At 39.4% G+C, this 19567-nt stretch overlaps 1 protein-coding gene across 2 annotated transcripts in view; it reads left to right on the top strand.

The window, feature by feature from the left end:
- The window catches only part of VPS53 (VPS53 subunit of GARP complex), a 163977-nt gene that overhangs the window by 14496 nt on the left and 129914 nt on the right, over positions 1-19567 (top strand). Inside the window, exon 1 of one of the 2 annotated variants that reach the window (XM_036906232.2) lies at positions 12527-12554. The exons of the other annotated variant lie outside the window; for it this stretch is intronic. The gene's annotated coding sequence lies outside the window, so the exon portion shown is untranslated. Of the gene's footprint in view, positions 1-12526; positions 12555-19567 lie in introns of those variants that run through there. 2 annotated transcript variants of the gene reach the window in all.

Raw genomic sequence — 19567 nt, 5'->3', positions numbered from 1 at the left:
ATCCTTACTGGTGTGAGGTGATACCTCATTGTAGTTTTAATTTGCATTTCTCTGATAATTAGCGATGTGGAGCATCTTTTCATGTGTCTGTTGGCCATCTGTATTTCTTTTTTGGAGAACTGTCTGTTCAGTTCCTCTGCCCATTTTTTAATTGGGTTATTTGTTTTTTGTTTGTTGAGGCGTGAGAGCTCCTTATATATTCTGGACGTCAAGCCTTTATCGGATGTGTCATTTTCAAATATATTCTCCCATACTGTAGGGATCCTTCTTGTTCTATTGATGGTGTCTTTTGCTGTACAGAAGCTTTTCAGCTTAATATAGTCCCACTTACTCATTTTTGCTGTTGTTTTCCTTGCCCGGGGAGATATGTTCAAGAAGAGGTCACTCATGTTTATGTCTAAGAGGTTTTTGCCTATGTTTTCTTCCAAGAGTTTAATGGTTTCATGGCTTACATTCAGGTCTTTGATCCATTTTGAGTTTACTTTTGTATATGGGGTTAGACAATGGTCCAGTTTCATTCTCCTACATGTAGCTGTCCAGTTTTGCCAGCACCACCTGTTGAAGAGACTGTCATTTCGCCATTGTATGTCCATGGCTCCTTTATCAAATATTAATTGACCATATATGTCTGGGTTAATGTCTGGATTCTCTAGTCTGTTCCATTGGTCTGTGGCTCTGCTCTTGTGCCAGTACCAAATTGTCTTGATTACTATGGCTTTATAGTAGAGCTTGAAGTTGGGGAGTGAGATCCCCCCTACTTTATTCTTCTTTCTCAGGATTGCTTTGGCTATTCGGGGTCTTTGGTGTTTCCATATGAATTTTTGAATTATTTGTTCCAGTTCATTGAAGAATGTTGCTGGTAGTTTCATAGGGATTGCATCAAATCTGTATATTGCTTTGGGCAGGATGGCCATTTTAACGATATTAATTCTTCCTAGCCACGAGCATGGGATGAGTTTCCATCTGTTAGTGTCCCCTTTAATTTCTCTTAAGAGTGACTTGTAGTTTTCAGAGTATAAGTCTTTCACTTCTTTGGTTAGGTTTATTCCTAGGTATTTTATTTTTTTTGATGCAATTGTGAATGGAGTTGTTTTCCTGATTTCTCTCTCTGTTGGTTCATTGTTAGTATATAGGAAAGCCACAGATTTCTGTGTGTTGATTTTGTATCCTGCAACTTTGCTGTATTCCGATATCAGTTCTAGTAGTTTTGGGGTGGAGTCTTTAGGGTTTTTTATGTACAGTATCATGTCATCTGCAAATAGTGACAGTTTAACTTCTTCTTTACCAATCTGGATTCCTTGTATTTCTTTATTTTGTCTGATTGCCGTGGCTAGGACCTCCAGTACTATGTTAAATAACAGTGGAGAGAGTGGGCATCCCTGTCTAGTTCCCGATCTCAGAGGAAATGCTTTCAGCTTCTCGCTGTTCAATATAATGTTGGCTGTGGGTTTATCATAGATGGCCTTTATTATGTTGAGGTACTTGCCCTCTATTCCCATTTTGCTGAGAGTTTTTAACATGAATGGATGTTGAACTTTGTCAAATGCTTTTTCAGCATCTATGGAGATGATCATGTGGTTTTTGTCTTTCTTTTTGTTGATGTGGTGGATGATGTTGATGGACTTTCGAATGTTGTACCATCCTTGCATCCCTGGAATGAATCCCACTTGGTCATGGTGTATGATCCTTTTGATGTATTTTTGAATTCGGTTTGCTAATATTTTGTTGAGTATTTTTGCATCTACGTTCATCAGGGATATTGGTCTGTAGTTTTCTTTTTTGGTGGGGTGTTTGCCTGGTTTTGGTATTAGGGTGATGTTAGCTTCATAGAATGAGTTTGGGAGTATCCCCTCCTCCTCTATTTTTTGGAAAACTTTAAGGAGAATGGGTATTATGTCTTCCCTGTATGTCTGATAAAATTCCGAGGTAAATCCATCTGGCCCGGGGGTTTTGTTCTTTGGTAGTTTTTTGATTACCTCTTCAATTTCGTTGCTGGTAATTGGTCTGTTTAGATTTTCTGTTTCTTCCTGGGTCAATCTTGGAAGGTTATATTTTTCTAGGAAGTTGTCCATTTCTCCTAGGTTTCCCAGCTTGTTAGCATATAGGTTTTCATAGTATTCTCCAATAATTCTTTGCATTTCCGTGGGGTCCGTCGTGATTTTTCCTTTCTCGTTTCTGATACTGTTGATTTGTGTTGACTCTCTTTTCTTCTTAATAAGTCTGGCTAGAGGCTTATCTATTTTGTTTATTTTCTCGAAGAACCAGCTCTTGGTTTCATTGATTTTTGCTATTGTTTTATTCTTCTCAATTTTATTTATTTCTTCTCTGATCTTTATTATGTCCCTCCTTCTGCTGACCTTAGGCCTCATCTGTTCTTCTTTTTCCAATTTCGATAATTGTGACATTAGACCATTCATTTGGGATTGCTCTTCCTTTTTTAAATATGCTTGGATTGCTATATACTTTCCTCTTAAGACTGCTTTTGCTGCATCCCACAGAAGTTGGGGCTTAGTGTTGTTGTTGTCATTTGTTTCCATATATTGCTGGATCTCCATTTTGATTTGGTCATTGATCCATTGATTATTTAGGAGCGTGTTGTTAAGCCTCCATGTGTTCGTGAGCCTCTTTGCTTTCTTTGTACAGTTTATTTCTAGTTTTATGCCTTTGTGGTCTGAAAAGTTGGTTGGTAGGATTTCAATCTTTTGGAATTTTCTGAGGCTCTTTTTGTGGCCTAGTATGTGGTCTATTCTGGAGAATGTTCCATGTGCACTTGAGAAGAATGTATATCCCGCTGCTTTTGGATGTAGAGTTCTATAGATGTCTATTAGGTCCATCTGCTCTACTGTGTTGTTCAGTGCTTCCGTGTCCTTACTTATTTTCTGCCCAGTGGATCTATCCTTTGGGGTGAGTGGTGTGTTGAAGTCTCCTAGAATGAATGCATTGCAGTCTATATCCCCCTTTAGTTCTCTTAGTATTTGTTTCACATATGCTGGTGCTCCTGTGTTGGGTGCATATATATTTAGAATGGTTATATCCTCTTGTTTGACTGAGCCCTTTATCATTATGTAGTGTCCTTCTTTATCTCTTGTTACTTTCTTTGTTTTGAAGTCTATTTTGTCTGATATTAGTACTGCAACCCCTGCTTTCTTCTCACTGTTGTTTGCTTGAAATATGTTTTTCCATCCCTTGACTTTTAGTCTGTACATGTCTTTGGGTTTGAGGTGAGTTTCTTGTAAGCAGCATATAGATGGGTCTTGCTTTTTTATCCATTCTGTTACTCTGTGTCTTTTGATTGGTGCATTCAACCCATTAACATTTAGGGTGACTATTGAAAGATATGTACTTATTGCCATTGCAGGCTTTAAATTCGTGGTTACCAAAGGTTCAAGGTTAGCCTCTTTAGTATCTTACTGCCTAACTTAGCTCGCTTATTGAGCTGTTATATACACTGTCTGGAGATTCTTTTCTTCTCTCCCTTCTTGTTCCTCCTCCTCGATTCTTCATATGTTGGGTGTTTTGTGCTGTGCTCTTTCTAGGAGTGCTCCCATCTAGAGCAGTCCCTGTAAGATGTTCTGTAGAGGTGGTTTGTGGAAAGCAAATTCCCTCAGCTTTTGTTTGTCTGGAAATTGTTTAATCCCACCGTCATATTTGAATGATAGTCGTGCTGGATACAGTATCCTTGGTTCAAGGCCCTTCTGTTTCATTGTATTGAATAATATATCATGCCATTCTCTTCTGGCCTGTAGGGTTTCTGTTGAGAAATCTGACGTTAGCCTGATGGGTTTCCCTTTATAGGTGACCTTTTTCTCTCTAGCTGCCTTTAACACTCTTTCCTTGTCCTTGATCTTTGCCATTTTAATTATTATGTGTCTTGGTGTTGCCCTTCTTGGATCCTTTCTGTTGGGGGTTCTGTGTATTTCCGTGGTCTGTTGGATTACTTCCTCCCCCAGTGTGGGGAAGTTTTCAGCAATTATTTCTTCTAAGATACTTTCCATTTCTTTGCCTCTCTCTTCTTCTTCTGGGACCCCTATAATACGGATATTGCTCCTTTTAGATTGGTCACACAGTTCTCTTAATATTGTTTCATTCCTGGAGATCCTTTTGTCTCTCTCTATGTCAGCTTCTATGCGTTCCTGTTCTCTGATTTCAATTCCATCAATGGCCTCTTGCATTCTATCCATTCTGCTTATAAACCCTTCCAGAGTTTGTTTCATTTCTGCGATCTCCTTTCTGGCATCTGTGATCTCTTTCCGGACTTCATCCCATTTTTCTTGCGTATTTCTCTGCATCTCTGTCAGCATGTTTATGATTCTTATTTTGAATTCTTTGTCAGGAAGACTGGTTAGGTCTGTCTCCTTCTCTGGTGTTGTCTCTGTGATCTTTGTCTGCCTGTAGCTTTGCCTTTTCATGGTGATAGGAATAGTCTGCAGAAGTGGGACGAGTGACGGCTGGAAGGACTTCCTTTCTTGTTGGTTTGTGGCCCTCCTCTCCTGGGAGAACAGCGGCCTCTAGTGGCTTGTGCTGGGCAGCTGCGCGCAGACAGGGTTTCTGCTTCCTGCCCGGCTGCTATGGAGTTAATCTCCACTGTTGCTGTGGGCGTGGCCTGGCTCGGGCAGCTACTCCAAAATGGTGGAGTCGCGTTGGAGCAGGAGCTGCTGGGAGGCTATTTATCTCCGTAAGGGGCCTCCCTGCTCCCTGCAGCCCAGGGGTTAGGGTGCCCAGAGATCCCGGATTCCCTACCTCTGGATTAAGTGGCCCGCCCTACCCCTTTAAGACTTCCAAAAAGCACCCGCCAAAACAAAACAACGACCACAAAAAAAACAAGAAAAAAAAATTTTTTTAATTAAAAAAAAAAAAAAAATTTTTTTTAATTAAAAAAAAAAAAAGGTGGTCGTTCGTTTTTCTTTATTCTCCGGTGCCAGCCTCAGGCCTCTGCTCACCGGTCTTTCTGCCCTGTTTCCCTAATATTGGGGTCCCTGTCCCTTTAAGACTTCCAAAAAGCGCTCGCCAAAACAAAGCAGCAAAAAAGCAAAAAAAAAAAAAAAATGGTCGCGCGCTTTTCTTATGTCCTCTGTCGCCCAGCCTCCAGTGCCTGCTCACTGTTGTTGCTGCCCTGTTTTCCCAGTATCGAGGGCCCTGCACTCTGGCCCGGATGGCTGGGGCTGGGTGTTCGGCAGCCCCGGGCTCCGTCTCCCTCCCGCTCTGCCTGCTCTTCTCCCGCCGGGAGCTGGGGGGAGGGGCGCTCGGCTCCCGCGGGGCCGGGGCTTGTATCTTACCCCCTTCGCGAGACACTGGGTTCTCTCAGGTGCGGATGTGGTCTGGATATTGTCCTGTGTCCTCTGGTCTTTATTCTAGGAAGGGTTGTCTTTGTTATATTTTCATAGATATATGCTGTTTTGGGAGGAGATTTCCGCTGCTCTACTCACGCCGCCATCTTCCCACTCCGTTATTCCCATCCAAGTTTGCTACTTTTATCTATCAGCTAACGTGGGATTTTGACATTACTTTGGTTGTTGCAGAAGATAGTGACAACCTGTGCATCAAAAGACATTATCAACTGAGTAAAACCACAACCTACAGAATGGGAGAAAATATTTGCAAATTGTATTTCTGATAATGGATTAATACCAGAATATATAGAGAATGCCTAAAGTTCAAGTACAAAAAAAACTAAAAAACCCAATGCAAAAATGAGCAAAACAATTGAATAAACATTTCTCCAAAGAAGATATATGAGTTGCCAATAAGCACTTGAAAAGATGCTCAATATCACTACCATTAGGGAAATGCAAAGCTAAACTACAGTGAGAGACCACCTCACAACCATTAGGATGGTTACTACCCAAAAACAAACAACAAGTGGTGAAGATGTAAAGAAATTGCACTGTTGGTGGGCATGTGAAATGGTATAGGTGCTGTGTAAAATGGTATGGTGGGTCCTCAGGAATAGAATTACCATGTGATCCAGCAGTTCCACTTCTGGGTCTATATATATACCACAAAGAATTGAAAGCAGGGTATTGAAGACATATTTGTATCCCCATGTTCATAGGAGCATTATTCACAATAGCTAAAATGTGAAAGCATCCCAAGTGTCTGGCAATGGAAGAATGGATAGGTAAATGTGGTATACATACATACATACATTCATACAATGGAATATTACTCAGCCTTAAACAGGAAGGAAATTCTGTAATATGTTACAACATGGGAGACCCCTAAGAACATGATGCTAAATGAAGAAGCCAGTCACAAAAGGACAAATACTCTGTGGTTCCACTTATGTGAAGTACTCAGAGTAGCAAAAATCATAAAGACAAAAAATATAATGGTAGTTGTCAGGGGTAGAGGGGAGAAAGGGGACTTACTGTTTAGTGGGTATAGGGTTTCAATTTTACAAGATGAAAATTGTGAGGATGGATGGCAGTGATGGTTGCACAGTCGTGTCAGTATATTTAGTACCATGGAACTGTACAATTAAAAATGGTTAAGATGTTATGTGTATTTTGTCATAGTGAGGAAAAAATTTCTTTTAATCAAGATGGAAATAAAGTTCATGCCATACATAAGTGGAGTGTTCCTATGAAACATTTTGTAGGCCAAAATGGTGTTCCTATGAAACATTTTGTAGGCCAAAATGGTGCAAAGTGAAAAAGCAGCACCATTAATTTATATGGAAAAATGTTTGAATGTTCCCAGACCTCAAAAATAACCTCTCTAGGTTTTCCTGATACTTTAGGGACACATCTTACTAATGGATGCCCAAAATGAATCGAGCTATAGCACAGATTCTCATAGGTGCCGTTCAAAGCTATGGCGGCTTGAGGCTGATGTGCTGAGTGTGGTTCCTGGGAAGGAGCTTGGCTGGGCCACTCTCTTTGCTGGGGGCCCGCACTGCCTCCATAAGACTCGCTGCAAAACAAACACCGCTATTTTTGCTTTTCACCTTTTTTCATACAAGCAGAAATCCTCTTCAGATTTCTTTTGGTTAGTGAAAACGCTAGTGCTAATGTAGGTCTTCTGTAAAAGCAAGGCGATGTAACTAGAAGTTTCCAAAAGTAGGAGATACCTGTATTGCCAAAAAAAAGACGTATACTAACCTGACATGGCTATGACTCCTCATACCTAGTTTTGTTGGCAAACAGGTAAATGCAGATTCATTTCAGTTTTATAGTTCTTTTTGGATCTAGCTAAGAAGGGGAAGTGAATGGGGAGGAGGTATTCTTCGGTGATTGAAGGGCCAGATGTTATCTATTAACCATTTTCCTTTTAATTTGGATTCTGTTCTTCTGTTTTAGGCATCATATTTCAGGAATTGCTATCATAACAGAAATGCTGAGCATGCTTTTCTAGGCTTCCTCTCATACAGTATCTGGTCCTCCCTTTTCAGTACTAATTTAATTAGGTCAGATGTGCATCTTTGTAATAGCTTCAGTTCTGTTATTTGTCTCTAACATTCTTTAGTACAGCTAATTTTTTAAAAGGTTCTTCATGCTGCCCAGATTTTTTTTTTTGGTGTGGAATATAATCCTACATAGAAATTTCCTTGTCTCTTATAGTCTATGAGCTCACAGTTCTTATGAGTGTCCTTTTCTTTTACATTTTTTAGTTTTATCCATTTCTCTGTTGTCCTACATTTCATGACTAGCTTTCTTTACTTCTTAATAATCATCTTCCATTGGCCTGTTTGTAAGTAGTCTGTCTTCTTCCTTGTGTTATCATCAGTATTTGTGTTCAGACATACTAGGTTCTGAAAACTGGTCCTATGTCCTGGTCCTTGCATGGTTCTTAGTCCTTATTGCTTTGTTTTTGTCTGTTTATGTTTCTCCCATGAAGCATTACTTCTTCGGCAGGTGAGACCCATAAATGGGACCCTTGCGGGTAATAAAAAGTAACAGTGTAGGCTGCAAACACTCCAGCCTCATTCTCTCTTTAACTTTCCTACTGTATGTCTGGTCATGTCATCTACCGCTTCTAAACCTCAGTGGCCCAAGTTTCTTTGCTTGGCATTCAAGGCCTCACTCTACCTTTCCAATTTTATCTCCTGTTATGATCTATCTACAGTGAAGGCTAAGCACTCTATAAGCGTGCCCTGTACTTTCTGGGTCTATGCTTACATACTTCTTTTTGTCTGAAATGCTCTCTCACCTCTCCGTCTTCAAGTAGCTTCATTTCAAAATGTTACCTGTCTAAGGCCCAGCTCAAATACTGCATCTTCCATGAAATTTTCTGTTTAGCTCATCTGAATGTATGAAGGAATCAGAATTTTAGAACTAGAAGGGACTTGGAACTCATCTAGACCACTCCTCTTGTTTTACAGATGTGAAAATTGATCCTAGTATCCCTTAATTAGATGTATATCATCTCCACCCACAAACTCCCACAGCCCTGTGCTTGTACTTTTCCTTTGGCTTTATGATTTCCTTTGACTTACTAGTGAACACTTCTTGTCCCCTTGACTAAGTTTATAAGCTACCTGAAGCAAGAACTGAATCATCCTCATCTTCACATCTCTCAGAACACACAGTTCAATACAATGCCATTTTATGCAACTGTATTGCATATTTAGTCTGTGTGAGACTATTAATTATAAACAAACAAAAGCCCTTTACCATAAAACATCATTTTGATTAGTGTGTGTGTTTCTTTAAAGTTGTTTAAAGCTTGAATTGTATATGACTAGTCCCAACTTACTACTATTGAAAGTAATAAAACTACTGTGTACTGTGATTCAGCCTACATTTAGATTGGCTCACTAGAAACCTGAAAACACTTAAGGGAGTCTCATGGCTTTAAAATTCCAAGAATGTGAAAATAAAGTGAATGATTCATCAGAACTTTTTGTTAGGTCATGCTATGTTGATATGAATCTCTTAGTTATTTATGTTTTAACCTGTGGTCACAAACGAGCAGTATTGGAGAGTCAGGCCCCAAATTAGCCAGCCTGCAGGAATGTCGGCTTTCCCCACCTTCTCATGTTAATAGGTTACAGGTTGCCGCAGTGGAGGCGGTCATATTTCAGAGCGTAAGACCACATTTTCAAGGATGTTTAGATAGCATTTCAATGTGTGGTGGAATTTTGTATTTGTCTCCTTAGAATCCAGACAGAAAGGAAGCCCAGAAGAACTGATTGCTTTTCCTGTCATCCCCTCTATCTGTCTTTTCCAGTGGTTTGTAATGCAAGCTGAAGTAGAGACTTTTTTTCCAGCGTGCTTTGGGCCCTGTCCTTGTAAACTTGCAGCGGTGGAAACCTTTTTGTCCAGCCCTGACTCGGTGGTGGTTGTTGAAGAAAGACTCTGTTTGACTGGCACAGATGTGGGAGAATTATGGATGTTCCAAAATACTGAGTTTTATAGGTCAAGAGGCCCCAGGTTCCCCGCTTCCCTGGAACAGAGGGAAAGTTTACTTTCAAAACTTGTTTCCGAAGCTTCTGAGGGACACTCAGGAGGAGAGCAGTAATATGGACAGAAGGAAGTTTTCCTTTTTTAAATTTCATTTTGATTGCATTTGGCCAGAACTGATGTGTTTTTTAATCGGTGTAAGTAATGAGAAAGTGGTAAATTCATGTTCCTGGTGTCTTAAAAGACATTTTTAGCAGAAAAGTTCTTTTTGAAAATCCGTGTTTCTGACTCAAATTTTTGTGGGAAGGGGATAATTCAGAAATTGAAGACACAGTGAGGCAGTTTCTTTCATTGCATTAGTTCTTGAACAAGTTTCAGAAATACCAGGTTAGCACTCTGCTACACATTTTGGGGAGCCTTTGATTGTCAGCAACCTCCTGCGTGGGCAGACTTGAGCTGTCTAGTCTGTGACCTCTTCTAACCATACTGCGATGCTCATACAAAGTTAATGCAGCATGGAATTCTCCCCATTTTTATCTGTTGAAATCATCAGGCAAAAGCTTTAATTAGGTGCCCACATGTTTGGAACTTTGTGGATAAGATGAGTCAGTTCAACAAGTATATGATCCGATATGCTATGAACTTTACGAAGCTTCCCGAGAATTAAAGTGGACAGCTTGAATGTGGGTGAAAAGAGATGAAGAGTGGGTTAGAAGAAGAAAAAATTGGCATGTAAAACTTAAAAGGTGGCCAAACCCTGGCCAATTCCCAGTATCCACTGAGAATCACCATGTGAGAATCAGCCACTAGGCTTCTGAGTCTTGAGTGGAGTTTGGCTAAAATGTAACTGTTATATCAAGCAAGACTAAGGTTTGGAAGAGGGAGAAAATTTTTATTACCACTTCCAGCTCTGTTTACCACAATTTGATTTAGAAGAAGCTTTAGATAATTGTAGTACAAACCTGCTTTTGACTCAGGAATCCTTTCTACAACATCTCTGATATTTTATTATCCTTCTGCTTGGATACTTACAGTGATGGGGAGCTCACTATTTCGTTGTCCACAGGACAGCCTATTTCAGTTTTGTAAAGCTTTAATTTTAAGAACCATTTTTCTTAGACTGAACTGACATAGCAAAATATACCTCACTGTAACTTTTCATTGATCTTAGTTCTGTCAGCAGGACTGTTATAAACCGAATCCTTTTTCCTTATAGCTTCTAAATTTTAAATGGGTAATATGCCCTTTTCTGAGTGTTTCTTTTTCTAGGCTAACCATTCTTAGTTTCTTCAACTCTATGGTAGGATTTACCCTTTACCATACTGGTTGCCTGCAGTTTGTCAGTATCCCTCTTAAAATGTGGTTCCTGGCCAGGAGTAGACATACTGTGTGGACATACAGTGGGACACATTTACATCCTTGTTGTAGACTGGGAGCTTGGGGGCTTATCAGCTCCCTGAAATTAATTGTGAATTTTTTGTGTGGATAGACATATTTCTGTAGAGAAGACTCATTTGTTTTTCTAGATTCTCTAAAGAGAATTCCTTCAAGAGTTCAGGGCAACTGATTTCGACACTGTTCTGTTACCTCAGATTGAGTGAAATTTTTGACAGCCATATCACACCGTTGGCTTCTATTGAGTTGGCAGTTATCTGAAACCCCCAGGTCAAGAGCTGCAAACAGGTGCCCACAGAGCTAAGAAAGTAATCTAACCAGCCTCAGCAAGTCAGTATGCATCCATACATATCCACTGGGGGAGTGAATGCCCTGTCTAAGGGGGACAGGCACATCTCAGTTCTAACCAGTTGTTGTCATGTCTGAATGCAGACCTGGAGTTGCCACATCTGTCAGTTTTTAAAGAGAAGCCGGAAATCCGGATTTGTATGTGACTCTCCCAATTTTTAAAGGTTGGCATAGTGTTTTTCACAAATACTGTTAAGGCCAAACAGAACATATCTGTGGGCCAGCAGTTTTTACAGTATCTGCCCCAGGTCTTTTTTGTGTGTGAACTGCTTTTCAGCTTTTCCCTCCTTTGTTTGTTTAAGAGATTCTTTTAAATTAAGTGCTGGACTTTATGTTTCTCACCAATAGTTTCATCGTGGTAGTTTTCCTTGGTGGTTCAAGAGACCTTTTGAAATGGCAGTGACCTCCCCAGTAGCAGCTTTGCCAGACATGCCTTCTATGTCTTCACTCAAGCTGTAGTCAAAAGGATTGAACAGGATGGGTTTAGAGCCATTGGCATGCCATTAGAGACTTCTCGTTCTTCTCTTCCTTATCCTTATTTTAGTACAAAGTGCAAGGGTCAGAAAACAAAGGATTTCTTCCTGTCCTCAGTGTCTGTCCAGGGCCATGTTTCTTAATTTTTCCATGTCTTCATTTTCCTCAATAAAGGAGGCTAATCATGCTTGCCTTTTTCTGTTTTTTCATAGAGATATCATAAAGATTTATTAACTAAATCAGCAAAGCATGTTGCCTTCCAAGAAGAAATTATTCTTTGCTTCTCATCCCCAAAATTAGCATTATCATCTAGTTCAGGCGTTAGAACAAATATAATTGTGTTTTCCAGAACCCTGAACTAGGTAGATGGTGGGATTTCCCAGCATAACCTTGATTTTCATTATGTGGGGCTATGAATTTGTAATTGTCAGCTCTTTAACAGGATGGTTTGAATTCTTTGCCACCATCACTTCATATTTATCCTTACTCTCATCCTCTCTTTGGGAGAAAAATGAAGCCCATTGATGGAAGAAAGTAAATGGCAGTAGTATTAAAGGGACCATACATAGTTTGGGGGAAAAAAAGGACAGCTGTCACTTGCTTCCTCCTACTGAAACACAATAAATCTAAAGCAATGGATCTTTGAAAGCAATAGGCTCAAGTTTTTCCTTTAGTGATCGAAAATGGTTAGGCATTTTTTGTTTCTTTTTTTATTTTTTTAAATTATGTTTTACAGAAGTCTGCAGACAACACTCTACTTCAGAAACTGCTGAGGCCTGAGAATATCCTAGAAGTGCAGAGAGCAGTGCTGAGCTGGGTTGTGGTTCTGCAGGGGCGTGGTGTCCCTGAGTTTGACTGGGGCTCTCCACTTCTTTCCCACCAGGATTTCTTACATCTGGTGCAGAGGTCAATGTTGGCTTGCTTTTATTTGACAAGTTGAATCCAAGTGAATGTTCAGTTTTGCCTACTTCTAGAAGGCTATTAACTGTAGTTAAGGCATGGACTCTTAGAATGTCCATTACTTAGCCCTATAGTGACTGGGTTCAGTCTTATCACCATTCTTCATCCTCTTTATTTCATTTGAACCTTAGTAGCACTTTTGGGCACAGTGACATGTCTGCTGCGTATTAGAGCCCTTTGCTACTTGTCCCTTAAAATCTGTGATTTTTAGACAACCTGTAAGGAATCCAAACACTGTCTTCTCTTTCTTCTATGTAGAATGAAGGACTGAACACTGTATTTGAATTCTCTAAGGATTGGGGTAATTGGACATTGTCATTAATACGTCATTGGATGTCAACCTGGTCAAGTGAAAAATACTTGAACTTTGAGTTTAAATTTTGGCTCTGCTGCTCTGTAACCTTGGACAAATTACTTAGCTTCTCTGAGCCTCAGGTTCTTCACCTGTGGCATGGAGACACACAGTAAAACCCACTTCATGCTGGTGGGGATTGGAGTTAATTACTTAAAAACACTGCACAAATCGGGCTTAGTTGTTCTTAGTAAATGGCAGTAATACTGCTGCTACTGATTATGATATAACTGCTGGAATGTTATTTTTCCCTAATTCTGTGCATCCAGGCTTTTGTCAAGTTCCTGTGACTTTTCCATCAGCGCCACTTCTTTCTGGCCATACAGCCCTGCTTGAAAGCAGCTGTAGGTTTACCTGCTCTGAGAGCCTCCCTGTTGTCCCTCAGTGTGCTGTGTTCTGTGATTGAAAATTGCAGCACAGCTTCCTGTGGTCCAGAATATCTACTGTTGCATCAGAAGGGGTGAAAGGTCCTGTTCTCTTGTCCTGTCCTTAAGACCTATGTCAGATACTTGCCAGGGCTGCCCCTCACTCTGGGGTTTAAGGCTCTTGAGAGGTGGGTTTGAGCAAGGATAAGGGTCGTCAGGGCTTCATGCCTTTCCTACAGTGCCCACTAATTTCCTCCTCCACCCCTCTACCATGACAGGGGCCCCTTCTGGTCTCCCACTCTGCATTTTTTTTCATGATCACCCAGTAGATGTCTTGGGAAGGAGCCTGAGAATGGATGCAAACTGCCCTGTATATGCCGTTTCCAGAGGTTCTGTACTGTTGTACTAGCCCCACCTTGGCCATTTAGTAATTTGTTGAGAATCTTAGTTGATTCTTTCCTATCTGCTTGTGTAGCATCCCTGTCTTCCTCTTATGCTCTGCCACAGGTGAGACACTCCTTGGGTGTCCCCGTCTCTCCTTGAGAAGCCTGTCTTTCCTTGGATTTTAGGACACTTGGTTACCTTCAGCTCTCTGGTGGGTTCAAGAAAAATTGCGATGTTGCAGTTAATTTTTTTTTCTCATTGTTAAAATATAAGAGCAACATTCTTGGGAACTGCCTGCATCCTAGGCAAAAGCATAAATGACCAATACATTTTAATGTAACATAGTATGAAAAGTTCCCTATTAAGATTTCAGATTGCACATTGCAAATAATCTTTAATAATTTACCACTTTTCAAGTTCTGATGTAGTTTCAGACAAAATCAGCAAGTACCTGAAAATGGTATTAAAATATCTTTTCTAACTATAAATTGTATCTTTTCTAACTACAAACTGATTCAATACAGAAGCATATATAAAAGTCCAGCTGGTATCTATTAAACGAGTTACTAAAGGTACTTGCAAAGACACAGAAATAATGCCATTCTCCCCAAGAAATTTATTTCATTAAGGAGAAACATAGTTACTTTTCTTAAAAGCACATTATTTACATTAACTTGTAATGGGTTTATTTTTGTAAACTTCCCAATTTTAATTTCCAGTATTGCATATATCAATAGATAACAACACACATAAACAAAATCTCATTAAGGGCGTTAGTAATTTCCAAGACTATAAAGGGATCCTGAGATAAAAAGCTTTAGAAATGCTCAATATTTCAGTGATAAATAAGTAGGAGTGGCAGGCAGCTCTTGATTTTAATGATGGTGACTCTAGTTAGAATATTTGTTCATTCTCGCACTTGGTAAATATGTAGTGAATGCCTTCCACACACTGGGCACTGTCTGGGTATTGAGGAAAGTGCAGTGAACAAAGCAAACGGATGCTAAGTGTGACGTTTTCTAATTTCCAGATTCTTTGACTGTTAAGGAGTTACCTCATGACCTTGTTTCACTAAGCATGTTTTCCAGAAAAGAGATGTTGAATTTTATCATATGCCTTTTCAGCTTCTCCTCATATGATTGTATGGCTTCTCCATTTTGTTGATTAGCTTAGTTTTGTTCTCTTAAATATTTAACCCTCCTTAAATACCTGTGGGTCATTGTGTATTGTCCTTTTAATGTATTGTTGAATTCTTGTTTTTTTAATCTGGAATTTTCATTCATGTATAAATACTTATTTTCTTTTTTATGACTGCATAATATTCCATTGTATGTATATACCACATTTTATCCATTCATCTGGTCATGGCCACTTGGGTTGTTCCCACCTTTTGGTTGTTGTGAACATAAATATAATGGACATTGACATACAAATACCTGTTGAGTCCCTGCTGTCAGTTCCTTTCAGAATATACATAAGCTTTGAATTGCTGGATCATATGGTAATTTTTAATCATTTCAGTATTTAAACTCCATGGAAACATTTTTTCCAAATTGTTCTGAACTTTGATAGATTTGTTTTCCCAGTAGACAAGGATACGTTCTTATTTTGTCTTCATTTAAATCCAACAGACTATGTGTTTCATATTAGCTGTAGTGTCTTAAGTGCTTGTGTTCAGTACCTAATAACAGTGATGCTGTCCCCTCCAAAAAAGAAAACTAACATGATTATTTCTTTCAGTTAGCAAGTCTAGCAGTTGGACCATTTCCTTCCTGACCTTAGAAACACATCAAGCTCCACTTGTGTGCAATATGACTATTAAAAATGGTTTGAGGAAAATAGTGTGCCAGAAAGGAATGCTGACGTTTATTATTCTTCTGAGCCATCCCCATATAAACTGGCGTGCTTCAGGAGCCCAGAAAGAAGGTCAAGCCTAACCTCTGCCATCTGCTTGTTTCCATGTTAAAGGCAGCTACAAGTTTAAATTAGAGTCTCTGCCTCTAAAGAGGAAAATGCCATGCATCACTGCTGGAACTGCTCTGGCTATTCCCCAGGTTATGCTTGCTTTTGACTGCTAGTAGTTAGTGATCTGGGAAGGAAAATTCCATCTTTAGTTGGAGGTTGCATATTAGAAAAATTGCAGTCTTACTGCTGACACGGCAAAGCTTTCTGGCTTTCAGGTCTTTAACACAAGAAGTCATTCAGATATCTTTAAACAATGGATGGGAATTTGAAACTGTCTTCACGTAAGAATTTGATCTCCTTTTTCCTCTTCTGTCTTTTATCCATGGAAATACAGAATTTAGGACAGCATGAATTCAGTGCTGTGGTTGTTCTGTCAACATTTCCATTTATAAATCCCTATTTTCAGGAGTCTGTAGTATAGCTATAAAATTTCCTTTGCTTTAATTTGGACTCTGAAGTCCTGGAAGGAGACTAATTTTACAAAACAGAGATAATGCTTTTTAGTCTGTTTTGGTTTGGTGTTCTACAGGTGCTTAAATTAAAGCTTTAAAATATATGAGATGCTTATTGTCCTTCATGTAATATTGGGTCACATGCCAGGATTTCTGATTTTCGTTGCCATGTTATATTATGGACTTTCTGAACAGATGGTCAGCTGTATTTCTGATATCAGCTGGAATCTTTAAAAATCAGCTGAAGGAACATCCAAGTTAGAAGGAATCTTAAAATGTTAAGAATCTAGATAACCCAGAGATGTTTATATGCTTTTTTTTTTTTTTTTTTTTTTTAGATAATTATTTTTTATTGAAGGGTAGTTGACACACAGTATTACATTACATTAGTTTCAGGTGTACAACACAGTGATTCAACATTTATATACATGATAATTCTAAGTACCAGCTATCACCATACCAAGTTGTTACAATATTTTGACTATATTCCTTATGCTATACATTACATCCCGGTTGCTTATTTATTTTACAATTGGAAGTGTGTACTTTTTCTTGGTTGTTGTTGTTAGGGCATCTCTCATATTTATTGATCAAATGGTTGTTAACAACAATAAAATTCTGTATAGGGGAGTCAATGCTCAATGCACAATCATTAATCCACCCCAAGCCTAATTTTCGTCAGTCTCCAATCTTCTGAAGCATAACGAACAAGTTCTTACATGGAGAACAAATTCTTACATAGTGAATAAGTTACATGGTGAACAGTACAAGGGCAGTCATCACAGAAACTTTTGGTTTTGCTCATGCATTATGAACTATAAACAGTCAGTTCAAATATGAATACACATTTGATTTTTATACTTGATTTATATGTGGATACCACATTTCTCTCTTTATTATTTTTAATAAGATGCTGAAGTGGTAGGTAGATACAACATAAAGGTAGAAAACATAGTTTAGTGTTGTAAGAGAGCAAATGTAGATGATCAGGTGTGTGCCTGTAGACTATGTGTTAATCCAAGCTAGACAAGGGCAATAAAACATCCACATATGCAGAAGATTTCTCTCAGTACAGGGGGGGTGAGGTTCTAAGCCTCACCTCTGTTGATCCCCAATTTCTCACCTGATGACCCCCCTGCGACTGTGCCTGTCTTAGGTTGTTCCTCCCTTGAGGAATTGAAGGAACATCCAGATGTCACCACAAAAGGATGTTTTCTCCTGAAAGAGAACCCATGATATAGATGAGAGTTACTAAGGAACTGAAATGAAAAAGCTGAGATATGGGTAACTAGAATTCAACTTGGCAACTGGCAAGTCCTAGCTATGTGTGGGAAGTAGTCTTTTGTTAAACTAAGGTTGTTCCTTTAAATGTGTTCCATTTCCTAAAAATGGAATTTCTGTACCTTTATTCAGCAAAAGCAGCTGAGACTTTTGCTTCAACATTTTCTTCTCTTTTTGACCATTTGGAGTTGTTGCTTTCAGTACACTCATCCTCAAGGGTTACATTTCATCAAAGGAAGCTGTGCATGAATGCCTTTACCACTCCCAGCTATTTCAGGGCTAACAGATTTTAAGTTATGGGTGATAACAGATATAAGCAGAACTTTAAAATGTAAATGTTTAGTCTTGTTCGGGCACTGCTGAATTTGCGTCCCAGCCTCGTCTTAGGATTCTAACTTCTGGCTTGTTTCCTAAAAACAATAAAAATGAATTCTTTGGTTCCATTTTCAGTGGATGTGGTTTGCAGAAATCATAAATAAAAGTGACTTAGGTGGAACAGAGCATTTTAACAAATAAGGTGAGAATTATTCCTTTTGCCCTTTACATTCTTTTGGTTCACAAACTTGGAAAGAAATCTGTGCTTTAAATAAAGCCTCTTTATTCTCAGGGTTTCTGAATGGACAATGGAGGAATTAATGTTAAAACTAATAATTCTCATCTGATGGGTGCCCTTCTAGCATTTGACAATCCTGCAAAAACTAGAAGGTACCTTGTGTATTCTAGGATACAGGGAAGCATGAGGCTGTACACCTGCAGCCATCCACGAATATGAGAGTCCTGCAGACCTCTGCTACTGTCTGTCACCATCGTGGGGAATGGGCTGCACTGTTGTTATTGCCGAGCCTTCTTAATGCACCTCTGCTCCAGCTGGGGATGCAACTTGTCTTCATGGTACCAGAGTGGCCAGCAGTATCAAAAGAAGGGGTAGTCCATAAATAGAGGCTACTTACCCCTGGGGGCCTACCTTCAATAGGTGTCACAGGGGCTGCGGTTTAGGGCTCATCAGATGTGGGAGCCCTCAGCAATGTTTTTGCTTCTTCAAGGAATCTCTTGCTTTCCAAATGATTCTGGTATTATTTGCTCATATCTCTTTGAGTCATTTTTCTCTTATAGTTATTTATGTCATGTGTATTCTTTACAAGCTCTTTAAAGACATATTCCCATCTAATCTTTTTCTCTCAGTATCTAGCACAGTACATATAGTAAGCACACACTTTTTACTGAATGAATGAACAAAAGATTGAAACTTTTTCTCTGAAGAATATCTCATTTTCAATATGGTTTGAAGATACTATCCCCTTGATCCACAAGCCATTCTCCGTATGCCTGCAGATGTTGAACTTAACCAGTTTACTAACAAAGCTCCAAAAGATGGGTTGACAATCTTTGGCTCTTAGATGGATTGCCTCGTCTGAAATATCCATCTGGGAGATCTGGGAATAATACGAATAGTTGCCATTTAGTGAGCCCCTTTCATGAGCTGAGTCCCCAGTCATGACTCTTGGTTGCAGAAGACAAAATCCCAGTTCATATCGATTTAGCTAAAAAGGGGATTATTTGAAGACTTTTAAGTCTTGTTTTGAAGTAGAAGTTGAACCGTCAGACTGTGGAAGAGTAGTGTCACAGGTGGGCTTGTCAAACAAGTGAAACCCAGGACTGGAATAATGCTCAGGATCTTTCTGTGTCTATGTCTCTCTGTGTGTTGGTTTCATCATCCCTACCTGGAGACCAGCCTCCTCCCCTTATTGGGGAATCTTGCTGCTTTCTAACTCAATTTTGCATATTGGGGCTTCTACCAGAGAGAGATGAACTCTCTCCCAATTCATTCTAGAAAGTCACAGGAAAACTGCCATTTGACTCAGATGAGGCCAGGGCTGCCTCTGGGACAGAAGAAGAGTTTGTAAGAATACGGTGAGAGACAGATTCCCAGGAGGCATGAAGAGTACTAAACAGGTCTAAAGGTGCTCACTGTAAGCCCTGCATTCCTTCCTGATAAAAAGTTTTTAACTCTTATTTCTATTCCAGAAATGGTGAGCCTGTGCCTTCTGGAAGTTAAGTGGCTTGTCAGAGATCCCATAGTAGCAAGGCCAATCTTCGAGTCCCTCTCTGCTGGTTCAAAAACTCTTGCTTTTTATTAATATAGCGCTTTGCTTTTCTAAACAATAGGAAGGGAACCAGCAGATAGGTAACTAAGGTAGACAACAGAAATGATAGCAGAATAGTGGGAAAATGATAATTTTCGTTCCAATA

This window comes from Manis pentadactyla, chromosome 4, assembly GCF_030020395.1.
Source record: "Manis pentadactyla isolate mManPen7 chromosome 4, mManPen7.hap1, whole genome shotgun sequence".
In the NCBI taxonomy this organism is placed as follows: Eukaryota; Metazoa; Chordata; class Mammalia; order Pholidota; family Manidae; genus Manis; species Manis pentadactyla.
The sequence above is the reverse complement of the archived record's forward strand: the minus strand, read 5'-3'. Positions and strand labels throughout refer to the sequence as shown.